Source organism: Orycteropus afer, unplaced genomic scaffold (assembly GCF_000298275.1).
Source record: "Orycteropus afer afer isolate SDZICR_OR568_19922 unplaced genomic scaffold, OryAfe1.0 scaffold00026, whole genome shotgun sequence".
NCBI lineage: Eukaryota > Metazoa > Chordata > Mammalia > Tubulidentata > Orycteropodidae > Orycteropus > Orycteropus afer.
This window is the reverse complement of record NW_006921613.1, coordinates 9,166,896-9,181,569: the sequence shown is the minus strand read 5'-3', so window position 1 is coordinate 9,181,569 and position 14,674 is coordinate 9,166,896.

The window sequence follows — 14,674 nt, the reverse complement described above, 5'->3', positions numbered from 1 at the left end:
CAGCCCCATCATAGTTAAGCGTCTTAGTTCAATTAGGGCAGTTCCCACTGTCAAATCTGGCTTACATAAAATAGCAATCACAGCAGTTTTCTAGGATGCTGGAGCTCCCTTCACAAATTTATTCCTCCCATACTGGTGAAAGGTGTGTCTTCTGGACTCTGCATTTATGGCTCTAGGGGTCTAATCTGATAAATCCATTCTAACAGGCCAATTTCCCTAAGCCTCTGGATACCTTCTTCTAAATTATACCAAGGCAGGTCTGGTACTTCAACTTTACATAAGGTAAGCCACCACATAATCCATGCCTCAGTAAGCCAACCACATAAACTATTAGACCCTTTCCTAACCTCTCGTGCTGAAACATTGAATGAAGAATCCATACTTAGTGGACCTCAATCAATAAACTCAGACTGATCCAATATTCCATTCCTTGCTCCCTTATCTCACACCCTCAGTAGCCATTCCCATACATATTCTCCAGGTTTCTGTCTGTACATGTTAACAAAATCAAGTAGGTCTTTTTTGGATGTAGCATACCACCTCCTCAGTCACCCTTTGTATTTCACCTTTTGGGGCTCTCTTGGACTTAACTTTAGTTATAGTCTAGCAGCAACAATGGCTGGTTGCGGAAGTTCTTGAGAACATTCAGCAATGTCTTCCATGGCCTCTGCCTCAGGCAATGACCCAGCAGGAACAGCTGGGTTAATCCTATCAAACTGAGGTTGAGGGGATAATGGTTTTACAGTAATCCCTTCAGATGGGTGGGATTCAACAGAATTTACAGGCTCCACATCCTGATCTTTCTATCTGCCCATATGTCCCCATTTCAGGTTTCAGAATCCCATTTTTTCCTAATCAATGCCTCCACTTTAACTTCAGACACCATTCTGGGTTGGTAATTTAATTGGCATTGTAATTCAGCAACCCTTACAAAAAGACTCTGGGTTTGGTTTTTGGTAATATCAGCTCTGTTACTAGAAGAAATAAGGCTTTCTTTCAGAGAACAACTGGAAACATTGAGGTCTTTTGTGTGGCGCTTAAGCTATGACTCAGCAGCCCTGAGCTCATCTCACTCTTTCACCACTCTGTCTAGTGTAAGTAGGACCAACTAACCAGCTTCCTTATACTCCTCATGCTGACAAAATTGCAGAAAATTATGAAAAATGAGATCACCCAGAGCCTCACTTCTCAAAAGTACTTGATCTATTGGTGGTGCTATTTTGCATATTAATGTTGCCACCTCATGCCATGGATTAGCAGGGCCCTCTTTACTAATGGAAGCAGGGTCAGAAGTGCCTTTATGATTAATCAAATTCGAGAACCAATTTAGGAAGCTCTTCCTTATGATTTTGTCTCTCTAGAACCACTCCACTCCTGGTACCAAATGTGTTAGACTGGGTTCTCTAGAGAAACAAAACCAGTAAAGCTTATAGAGAGAGAAAGAGAAATTTATCTTAGGAAAATGGCTCATACACTTATAGAAGCTGGCAAGTTCCAAGTTCTTGGAGCAAACATCAAGCTGGAGGTTTTTCCCAACTCACACAGCTGCAGGGGCTGATGAACTCAAGGTTGGCAGGCAGTATACTGGCTGTTGACTCCAACGAATGATGAATCCAAGATCTCCAGGCCAAATGGTGGGTTGTTCACTCACGGACAGTTGTAGGCACCACAACAGAATCCCAATCCACAGAAGAGTGTCTCTTTTCCCAGGATATCCATAAATATACTGGAAGCAAGCTACACACCTAGGGAAACTCCCTTTCAATGGATTGGCTGCTCAAAACATATACATCTGATCCCATGATTGGAACAACCCACATCACAATTGCTCAAACCAAACAGAATTGTGGTCCAGCCAATTTGACATACAACTCCAACTACCACAGTCTCCTGTGTCTCATAATTGTGTAACCTTGATAGATAGTTATTTCAATTTTTCTGTCTCAGTTTCCACATTTGTAAAATGACAAATGGTTTAAAATTTTTTTTAAACTCTAGAATTATTACAGTGAATGCAGACTTTTTTGATGACTGGTGCCACTCTGGTGCTAAGAAATCTCTGTGTTCCAACCATATACTTTTTCTCTTGAAGTTATGAAAAGTGTGTTCTTCCAAATTGTTGTTGTTAAGTGGAATCGTCTCTGACTCATAGCGACCCTATGCACAGCAGAACAAAACACTGCCCAGTCCTGTGCCAGCCTCATGTTCCCTGCTATACCTGAGCCCATCATTGCAGCCACTGTGTCTATCCATCTTATTGAGGGCCTTCCCCTTCTTCTTTGACCCTCCACTTTACCAGGCATGATATCCTTCTCCAGAAAATGGTTCCTTTTGACAACATGACCAAAGTAGGTGAAATGAAGTCTGACCATTCTCACTTCCAAGGAGCATTTTGGCTGCACTTCTTCCAAGGCAGATTTGTTAGTCCCTTTAGTAGACCACAGTACTCTTAGCATTCTTATCCAACACCACAACTCAAAAGCATCAAGTCTTCTTCAGTCTTCTTATTCATTGTCTGGCTCTCACATGCATATAAGGTGATTGAAAATACCATGCCTAGGGTTAGGTGCACCTTAATCTTCAAGGAGACATCTTTGCTCTTCAGCACTTGAAAGAGGTCTTCTGCAGCAGGTTTGCACAGTGCAATATGTCATCTGATATCTTGACTGCTGCTTGCACTGGTGTTGATTGTAGATCCAAATAATATGAAATCCTTGACAACTTCAACCCTTTCTCCATCCACTTTGAAGGTGTTTATTGGACCAGTTGTGAGGATCTTTGTTTTCTTTATATTGAGGTATAATCCATACTGCAGACTGTATCTTTAATCTTCATAAGTGTTTCAAGTCATCCTTACTTTCAGCAAGCACAGTTGTGTCATCTGTGTATTGCAGATTGTCAATGAGTCTTCCTCCAATCCTGATGCCACATTCTTCTTCATGTAATCCAGCTTCTCAGCATACAAGTTGAATAAATATGGTGAAAGGAAACAACCTTGCCATACTCCCTTCTTGATTTTGAACCATTCAGTATCCCCTTGTTCTGTTCGAATGACAGCCTCCTTATCTATGTACAGGTTCCTCATGAGTACAATCAATTGTTCTGGAATTCCCATTCTTCTCAATTTATCCATAATTTGTTATGATCCACACAATTGAATGTTTCTGCAAAGTCAATAAAACATAAATAAACATCTTTCTGGTATTCTTTGCTTTTAGCTAAGATCCATCTGACATCAACAATGATATCCCTTATTTTACATCCTCTTCTAAATCCAGTTGGCATTTCCTCCAAAGAAGAGGTCAAATCAAGAAGGAAGACATAGGGTCCAGGAAATAGAGCATTCAATATAGGAGAGGTAAAGGAGCTCACAAGATGATGGTGAATAAAAATCCTGGGATATTACCTGGGTATCAGGACTACACAATAACCAGCCAGGATCCAAATTGGAGTACAGAGGGCTCCAGAAATGCTACCTTTGAGGGGGGGGAAAAAAAAAAAACGGAACTTACAAATTTTTATTGTATTTGACATATTCAAAAGATTCTAAGACTCTTTAGAAGATTTGGGGGATAAAGTTAATGCATAGAAAAGTAAGCAATGAAAAATTAAGCCATTATTAACTCCAGAATAAAAGTTGTACAAGAAAGAAAATGTAATAACAGCATGCAATGTGATTCTGCTGGTAATCATTTATATTATAACAATGTAAATATAACTCTTTATTCAACCAAAGACTGTGTTATATATTGAGAGAGTGGGTAAGAGGTCAGAAAGCAAAGTGTGCATAAAGGGCAGTGTGAGGGGGGAGCCGAGCTATGCAAGAGAGCTATATCTGTTAATATTATCTAAATAGTTATTGTGTAATAGATACAGTCTAATAGAAATTGTATAAAATGGTAATATCAGTCTGTGCATTTCTGTATTTATTTTTATTTGCCTAATCTGGCAACCTCTACAAGGAGCCATCTGTCATAGTACCTAAGGCATTTGACTGCTAACCAGAAGGTTGGCAGTACTAACCCACCAGCAGTTCTGTGGAAGGAAGATGGGGCAATCCACTTCTGTAATGAATTACCACCCCAGAAACCTAGTAGGGGTTGCTATGAGTCAAAAATGACTTGATGGCAGTGGTTTGATTTGGTTTTTTGGTACCATGTCTAAAGTTAAGTTAATGGGGCTCCTCTTATTGCTGGGGTTAAATGAGTGATAAACCTGTTTCCCCAAACTAAATATTTTTAGGTTAAATTGAGGTCATTTTCTCTTAATTTCCTTCCCCCTGCTTGCCAAAATCATGTTGTCCAGTTTGGAAGGAGGTAGGGTATGAAGAAGATACTAATATACATCACAAGCAATATATAAAGAAGCAAAAAGCCCGACCATGTAAGTTCTTTGACATTGAAAGTTTCCACTCTTACACTTTCACACTCCTTGCACTCTTACATAATTATCCAAAGCACCTTTTAGCCACTGAATGAACAAATACCTAAAACAATCACTTGGGGGCTATTTAGTTCTCCAACTCAGTACACTACAGTAAAGAAATACTTGCAGGATTTAACAAATATTTATTTGCTCTGGATATAGTTTGCTAAGACATTTCCATCAACTGGAGTGTATCTGGGTAGAATACAATTCCACACATTGCCTCTTGTAAGCATTTATGTTTTAAAAAAAAAATTAAAAAGATCTTGTAACTAAGATCTTGTTGTTGTTAGCTGTGATGGAGTCAGTTCTGAATCATGACAATCCCATGTGTGCAGAGTAGAACGGCTCCATAGGTTTTCAAGGCTGTGACCTTTTGGAGGATGATCCACAAAATAATCAAAATGAATGAATAACAGCAAAGATTAAAAACAAACGTGCCTAACCCTGCTTCAAAACAGGTAATGAAAAATGGCCTCTTACGAAGCAGTGAAACTCCTGGTTCTAATGTGAAGCAGAGGTTTAGTAATGTAGAAAAAAGAGGTTACACTGATACCTTAAATGGGCACTGAGTACTGATGGACTTGCTTCACAGGTCCAGTATCAATGGTTCTTTGTAAAATGGCCATGGAAAATTCCCAACCCTTAATGCTTTCCTAGGTGAAAAAAAAAAAAGAATTCAGAGTTGCAAACAAACAATCCCCATACTCCATTTCAGAAAGGATTCAAAACTACAGACAGAGTGTAGATGAATTTTTCTCAGGGTAAGTGACGTTCTGAAGCATTCTATAGAGCTACATTTGATTGGACAGTTTGCTTAGCCAAAGATGCCTGACAACTTGCACAGGTAAACTGTACTAAAATTTGTCTGAACTGGAAAATATTTGTTTTATGTAAATTTCAAAAGAATCCTGGAACCAAATGAAAGAGGAAGGGATTAGAAGAAAACGAATGCAGGAAATGTTGGAAACAAATATAGGAAACCATTAGATAGATTTCACAATGGACTCTCCAATATTTTACTGCTGTATTTTCAAAATATGGAGGGGAAAAAAGAAAATAATTGAGCATCTTAATTTTATAGTTGAAAGACTACACAGACATGATTCCTAAATGGCATTATTTCCTTAGTTCAGCACTGTTGACATGTTTTTGACCACTTTACTTTCATTAACAAAGGGAGAAAACAAAGGGAGAAAAAATATTTTTAAAAAAGCAAAGGAAAAAGAGATTTTTCAGGTCTGTAACCACCCTCTACAGTTACTCTGGCATCTTTGCTTAGCATTTTAAGACCATGTACATTAATAATGCTAACATCATGAGTCTGTATAATTTAAAGCATTGTTTCATGGAACTAGCTAAAGACACAGAAGTCTTTGGGACCCTGGAAGAACTTGTTCCTTCCTCTCTATTTCTGAGACTTTCTTTGAGCCTGCTGTCTTCTTGCACCCCCAGCAATTGGCTTGACTGATTTTCTATGTTGAGTTAAAAAAGTAGTTAGCAATTGACTAAATACAATCTGAATTATCTTATGCGTGAGGGTTAAACAATGAGATGAGACAGGTTCAGCCAATTGTTAGCTTTATTTGCACATAAGATATTTGCGGCCTAAGGAGCAGTGGTGGAACTGACCACTCACCTCCAGCAGGAGGAAAAGGGAGATTTCTCTTTTTTCAGTTGTTTTGGAGGGTATTGTTATGCACCAGGGAGAAAGTGATGAGAATATGATCATATTTTAGTGAATACAGATACATGAAAAAGATGTTAGTTTACATTTTTCAACCTGAACCCTCAAAACTTTGATCCATAAATTGCCATTGGTTTGAGATCTTGAAACCCAAAAGTCTATTACTTAAGAATCCTAGCATTCCTAACTGATAATAAAAATTTCCTGCCCTGCTGCACCACCCCCCCCCAAAAAAAAGTGTAAGCATACTCTTTCAAACCAAAGAGCACAACATCTTGTGCCTGACTTCTAGTCTCTCATGGTTTCTTTCTGATTTTCCCCTTAAAAGAGAACAATGTAGGTATATTTTCTTAAAAATTGCTTTTACAAGTAGTTGTTAGATTGAATAGTCTCCTGGATAAGTTTGACCCTGTCGATAATAGAAACTTTGAAAACTAAAGTAAAACTTGTGAAAAAGTACAAACCAGGTACTAGTGCCCTCCAAGTGACCGGGGGAAAAATGTCCTTAAGATATTTCTCTGACTTTGTTCACAAATCAAATCTGTATGACTGAAATATGGGGCATCATTAACAGAGACAGAGGATTCTTTGAGAGGGATGAATTTATTGGCTTTGGACACAAAGTATTAAGTTTAAAGTAATGATTAAGATACCTGTGTGGAACTACCCAGCAGAGAGAGAGATTCCAAGCCGGATCTTAGCAAAGATGTGGGGTTAGAGATATTGATTTGAGGTCATCCACCCATCCAAGAGAAGTGGAGAAAGGATAGAGAAGGAAGAGCACAAACCCAAACAGCAAATCAAATAATCCATCTATGTTTGTAGACTGGAGAAAAAAAAAAAAATCAGAAGAGGCAAGGTTGGAAAAAGATTGGGACAGTTGAATATTGTAGGTGCCAAGAAGAAAATATTTTTAAATAAGGTGGTTTTCAAAGTGTCAGTACAAAGACAGCAAGAAGAGCAAAAAGTGAGAAAAGGCTGAGGAAGCTATCATTATTGAATGAGTCTTGAATGACCTAATGTAGGGATGTGTCTAGAGAACAGAACTACCCCCAGGGGCAATCCTATTGTGACTCCCCGAGATATGAGTTACTTAGGAAACCCTAAGGGTGTGTTTGCAAGCCCACCACTGCCTCTAAATAAATTCAGACTCATAGCGACCTCCACTGGGTTTCCAAGGCTATAAATCTTCATGGAAGCAAATTGCCTCATCTTCCTCCTGTGGAGCAGCTGGTGGTTTTGAATCACTGAACTTCTTGTTAGCAGCCAAATGTCTTACCCACTAAGCCACCAGAACTCCTTGTATTTGTACTCTTAAATTTATGAATCTTGGATATTTAGAGATTATAAATTTTTTTGCTCTGTAAATCATAGATCTGAGGCCGTCAGTTTATCACAGATCAGACTACTTCACCAAATGAGGCAGCACATAAGTTCATTGGACTTCATTTTAAAGCCTACTGAAAAAATATTTTGTTTTACTGTTTATGATACACAAAGATAATCTGTGTTCACAAACATTAATATTCTTTGTCTAAGTTTGCTAAAGATTTCTGAGGCATTTTGTGAGATTGTGGACCCAGTTATGTAAATTTTATCATGTCCCGGGCCACAGTTTTTCAAATGTGGATAACTGGATCTTATAATTACAAAAATATCATGCCTGATCCCTAAAATAGTTGTGTTGTGAATGTGTTCCAAGCCTTTGTATGGCTTTCTTTTCCTAATTAGAAACATTCTATCCACCAGCTCTTAGGAAACACTTATTGAGTGCATACTATGTGAAAGCAACTGAGAGTTGGTTTGTCCCATTTTAACAGACGAGGCAGAGCAAACTTAAGGGTATTGCCCAAGATCACAATAGAGTAATATAATAACATAGAAATTTGTACAAGGTACAGAGCTGCAGGTTGAGAGGGAATGACTATCTTAATCTGAATAAGACAGGGCAAGTTTTCAGATTTGGTGATATTAGAACTGAGTTTTGAAGGATATTGAAAGACATCTGCAATCAATAGAGGGAGAAGGCATTCTTATACAAAGGCAGGAATTCTTTCCACCTTTCAGATGGAGCCTGGTTGAGGTCTAGTATGAGGGTTTTGGGGTGGGGTGTAGGGATGGAGTGTCACTTGTCTGAGGGCTTTTCTGGGTGGAACCATATGGGAGAAGACAAGAGGCAAGAAAGTTGGGTAAAAGCTAAGTAGATGATAGAATTGTATAGCCAACCAGAGGGATTTGACAGAGAGGGAAAAGGTGAGTACAAACATAATGACAACTAAGGAACTCAGATAAAAAAAAACTAAAGTAAGTAGTCATGAGGAGACTTTACAGAGATTTAGGGTATTAGCCAGACAGTAGCCAGTATAGAAAAACTGCATTAGTCTGGACAGAGAAATGAAGGCATAGGACACCTTGAATGTTCAGAGACCACTTTAGGTTTCTGAAATGATGACCTCATTAATGAAAGGTAAAGAAAGATGGTTTTGAGGGGTCCGACAATGAAGGGCCTTGGATATCATATTGAGGAAGTTGGGCTTTCTTATCTGATAATTCAGAGGCCAAGGAAGGATGTTAAACAGAGAAATAACAAGATTGTGATTTATAATATTCACTTCCATGGTGTTGTGGAGGTAGGTAGGACAATTAAGATGGGTGGTAAAACTAGAAATAGTTGAGACTTGTTTGAAAGCAATTACAATTGTACAGAGGAGATACAGGCCTGAAATAAATAAGGCAATGTTTGTGGCAATAGAGAAGAGAGTATTCAATAGGGAGATATAGAGAAGATCATATATAAAGCCTGGGCAGTTTGGTGTGTGAAACAGAGAATGTTGTTGTTGTTGTTGTTATGTGCTGCTGTCAAGTCAGACCTGACTCATATCGACCCCTCCTTGGGTTTCTGAGGAGGTATCACTACAGAGGTAGATTGCCCAACCTTCCTTCCCAGGAGTGGCTGGTGGGTTTGAACTGCCAGCCTTCTGCTTAGCAGTCAAGTGCCTTAGGCACTACGCTAGGATTTCTTGTTTGGTGACATGATTATGTCACCAACTGAAGTAGAAACTGAAGAAAAAGAGCGTGTCTTTCAGGGAAGATGTCAGACATGCTGGGATTTAATTATCTATGACATCTTGGTGAAGATGTCTTGTGTGCAGTCAGATGTATCAGTCATGAGTAAAGAGAAAAAAATGAAATTGGATTTACAAGTTTTTTTTTTTTTTTAACTCTACAAGTTTTATTTTACTCATTACTTTCACAAAAAACTCAAAACAAAACCCACTGTCATCAAGTCTGTTCCAACTCACAGTGACCCCCGTGGGGCTTCCAAGGCTATGAATCTTTACGGAAGCCGACCACCCCATCTTTCTTCCATGAAGCAGCTGGTGGGTTTGAACCACTGACCTCTTGATCAGCAGCCAAATGCCTTAACCACTACACTACCAGAGCTCCTTAAAAGAAAAGTCATTTAATTCTCTCCAAGGATAATAATATAGTATTTTAATATAAACCTATGAGTTGGTATTGGAAGGACTATTTTGAGTTGTTTAGTATGCCTATCATTCTCTTATGGGTACAGGCTGTACTTGGAGGGAGATATCCTTAATGTAATCTATAAACTTAGACAAAAATTAGGAGTGTTTGTCTGCAGTCGTTTTCTGACTTCCTGATTTGTGAACTTCTGGGAGAAATTAAAGGAGCATTTACTGTGCTCTAGTACAATAGAAAAGTACTGAATGAATCCCTTCATCACAGAAACTTGTAAGAGACAACTGTATGTATCTTAGAGAGTTAGAAGCCACAGAAAGAATTCAGAGACATTCTCAGATGACCCACTGCACATAAAACAATGTTTTTCCAAATATAAAACAACTTGCCTTTCCACTTTCAGTTAGCACAACAGAACAAAACATTGAGAGTAACCTATTTGTAGAGAAATGTTTTATTTTCCTTTTCTTCTGTGGCAAGAATATTAAGGAATGGCATTCCATAGCCACTAAAGATTTGGAACCTGCTTCAAAAATTTGTTTTATCTTGTACCCAATTTTGAACCTTGGCAAGCGGAAAAAAATAAAGTCAACCACAAGCAACAGACAAAAAGCCCTGGCACAATAATGAGACCTGAGATGCCTCTTTTAAATATTTCTGGATAATTGTAACTGACAGCAATGGAAGTTGAATCTGAGGGTTTGGGCAGAATTTTGGCAGATATTAAGTAGGTAATATTTTCATTGCTTTACTTAAAATGAATTAAAGTGAAATCTTCTAGTTATTTATTAATTTGACATTTTTGTCACAATGACCCTATAACTCAGTGACCTCTGGGCTATGACTGTTGGTCAAACTGCTCAATAAAGTACAAAAGGTCTTTTATCTTTGCAGTGGGATTTGAGAGGAGAGAAGAGGGAAGAACTGCGTATTTCTGAATTTCCTTAAAAAATCTAAAGTAGTATAACTTTCAGGGATTTGCCCTATGTTGGTGTGTGATTTAGGGGGAATTTGGTAGAGGGCAGCTGGAGTATGTGTGTACATGTGCCAGCAGCTTCCAAGGGGTGCCACTGCATACAGTTTATATGGAAACCACCAAATCCCCCAAAAGTTTTCAGACCAACATTGATGTTGACACTTGGCCCAGTTTCTAAGGCTACAGAAACAATTGGCTATAGTCAACAACTGTCTGCTGTGATTCAAGCCTGAGCAAAGTAGTGGACAGAATGATCGCAGAATCAACATATCTAAAGCTAAACTCATTACATTCACAATTGTCCCAAACAAATTTGTTCTTCCTTCCATGTTCTCATGCTACCACCTTCCTAGTTACCCAAGCCATAATAAAATGAACTTCTAGCCTGGAATACAAAAAGGCAATGTGATGTAGTGGTTAAAAAGGACTCTGTAGCCATATTTCCTGAGTTCCAGTCTTGGCTTTATCATTTATTAGCTGTGCAATCTTGAACAAAATACTTAGTCTCTCTATGCTTTGAATTCTTCATATATGAAGTGACGATAAGAATAGTACGTACTTCATAAGGATATTACATTATAAGAGATCAGTTTATTAAGTGCTTAGACCAAGCCTGACATATCATAAGTACTATGTAAATATTTGTTCAATAAATTCGAAATATATATCACCCTCAGGGCATAATGATCTGAACTCTTTGTGTAATAAGCTCCCAACTGGTTCCTTTGTTTTCATCTTATTCCTTACAACTTGTCCTTCATACTACAACATGCAATCCTTCAAAGGGTCCACTTCAAGGGGCCATAGGCTAAAGTTCTAACTCAACCTCATTTCTTTTCATTCTTCCCCACTTTTCTCAAGCCCCAATATACTGTCACATAAAATTTGTCTGTTTTTCTGGATAGCGATCATCCCACTGTCCACTTACCCAGCTTTTATTAATTATTCCATCTCCACTTCAAGTGTTCATTGATTCACTAGATCAGCCTTCTCACCTAACACTGGCACAGTTTGACATTCCCTTCTCTGTGCTCTCATAGTGCTCAGTCCATCATTCTGTAACAACACATTGTGTTGTAAATATCTGTCTGCATGTTTATCTCTTTGACAAGACCAGAGCTTCCATAGCCATCCCCAGATCCAAGTTCAGGGGTTGGCACATATTTGGAACTAAAATTTATTGGATAAAATATGCAAGGTTTTACCTATGTATCTCCAAGGAGCTTAGAAGTCTACTGTCCTAAATTTTGGAAACAGAAAGGCAGAAATATACAGTATATGGTGAAAACATACAGGAATTTATTTCAGATTTTATTCCTAAAGTCAAAACTCTATAAGATTAAGATGAGTTGTTTAAATTCAGATTTAATTAATGCTCAATATAACTAAGAACAAAATGAAATTGGCAGGAATCACAAACTTGACGGAAATTTGATCCTTAAAATAACAATGTTTTCTCTTCCTGACTAACAAGTAAAGACAGTCATAGCTATTATTATGAAATATGTGAACTGTGGCTTGCTAAGACTTATTCAATCCTTAAAATGTACCTGGCATTATATTAAGCAGTTGCCATGAATTTAAAGATTCATACAGTTATTTCTATAAAATACAATAATCAGAACAATAATAGTTATAAATAGTAAACTCAAACCTAAACTCAGAAAGATACTCTTCTATATTATGAAGGAATAATGAAGATATTTATTAATATAATTAAAAAAATAAAGAGTATCCAATATTTTTTACTATCTCTGTTCTGCTCTGGCTGAAGGTATTATTTCAGGGAGTCAGAATGACCTGTCCCTCTGCCACCAAGGGAGCAAGGAAAGGAAATGAGGAGAAGAGGGAGGAGTCGAATGATAAACTGTTTGCTAAAAGAATTTGAGGCACCCTCCTCAGAATGACTGCTAATGTTATTAATCATAAATCTGAAAGTCTGATTCCCAAAAACTGTTCCTTTTGGACTGTTCTTTAGTGGTCACTGCTACAGTTTGCTTCTGTGATCTTCCTCTTCTGTTTTTCCATGACTGACCCTCTGATAGCTTTCCTTATTATTGTTTACATCTTTGTTTTAGGTGCTTTAAAAAACAAAACAAACAAACAAACAATCCAGAAACTTCCTCAAGATATTTAAAATAGAGGAATTTCAATGTAGGAAATTAGTTACACAATGATGTAGTAGCTCAATCAAAAGTAAAAGTAGGAATGATGAAGAGGCAGCTTGAGGATAAGCAAGAGCAGTAAACCATTATCACATAGGCCAGAACTGGGCTGTCCAAGATGGTAGCCACTTGCCACCCATGGCTGTTGAGCTCTTGATATGTGCCTCGTCTGAACTGAGATGCACTGTGAGTATAAAATACATACCAGATTTTGAAGACTTCATATGAAGAAGAGAATTCAAATACTAATAACTTTTATATTGATTACATGGAGAAATGATAATAGGTTGGATACATTAGAATCAATTTTTAAATAAATTTCACTTATTTCTTTGAAGTTTTTCAATGTGGTTACTAAACCAAAAACAAACAAGCAAACTCACTGCCATCGAGTTGGATCCAATTCATAGTGACCCTTCCTTAGGTTTCCAAGGTGGTATCACTATGGAGGTAGATTGACCAATCTTCCTTCTGAGGAGTAGCTGGTAGGTCTGCATATGTGGCTCACACATTTCTAGAGAAATAAAGGTAGGAGCTGATGTTGCTAAAGCTTAAGGTCCCTGGAACCTCAGTGGGATGGTCCATCAAGAACTAGAGCCACAGAGGAAACACCTGGAGCCAAGGTAGAGGGTAAGAAATGCTCTAGCTCAGCCCTTCCACCTGATCTACTAAAGTGGTACGGAACCCAGCAGGACATTCCCTGGAAAATGTCTGTGGTACAGAATGGAGCAGGGCAGGGAATAAATCTGTGGCAAATGGATTCATTAAGTGACAGTCAGGGTCTCAGTTTGTCATTTTCATTCATTCAACAAATAATAACTGAGTTCTATTTACTACAGGAAATTTATAGAGTTATTTTCCTGAGTTTCTGATCCTTGCTGTCCAGATTCTTTGCTTGGTTTGGTTCCAGATTTCCTCACTACCTAGATTGTTTTGGATACTTACAACTTCCCTATCTCTGATAAAATGAGTCACCCTATACTCTGTTATGTTGTTGACATTTCTCATTATTTGAACCCATTGTCTTATCTTGTTCTCCTTATTCCTAGAGGTATGTTTGGGATTTTCACCTAATTCTTTATTCTGTTTCATCTAGGTGCCTATGCAATCCCTAGTACCAAACAACAAGATACTCCCCAAGATTATCAGCTGCTATAGCAGTCTTACATACCATGAGTCTTCTTTCTTGATCCTTGCTTCCTCTCTGTAATATACCATGACACTTGTTGAAAAACAAAGTTGGTCTCATGACCTATAGTAAATATGGACAGACACCTAGAAGGAAATATGTAGATCCCAAGTCTAAGGATGAATTCACCGTATCAAAATCTGATTGTCACTAAGTGTTTCTCTTGGAAGGGTTTATTCTTTATTCATAGAGAAATATGTGTGTTCATCATCAATAAACATTTATTGAGTACCTAAAACTTACAATTTTATTTTTTGAGTACCTAAATAAATGTTATTTATTGAGTATCTAAAACTTATCATTGTCATCACCCATGCTTTGTGATAGTGTTCTTTAGTGTGATACCTATTTAAGGCTGTTTCATTGGACACATCTGGATTAGATTAAAAGATACTTTTCTAAACACCAGAACACAAGATGAAAAAGTGAAAAAAAAAAAAAAAAACCTTCCTAGTAGGGAAATATAAGAAGAGATAAATAATCCAAGGAGTCATGACAAGAAGTAGCACAGATAATGAATGCTCAGAGTTTAGGTGAAGAACTCCCTTTTCCAGAGAGTGTTTTAGAGATGGAGAGAACCTGAACTGAACTTTGAAGGAAGGCAAGAATTAGATAAACAAGTGGAATGAAATAGTTTTCCAGGAAGATCAAATTGTAAATGTAGTTGGGCAGACACAGGAATATATTTAATTCACAGTGAATCAAAATATAGTATGGTTAGGAGGTTCAGCTTTTTTTTTTTTTTTTTT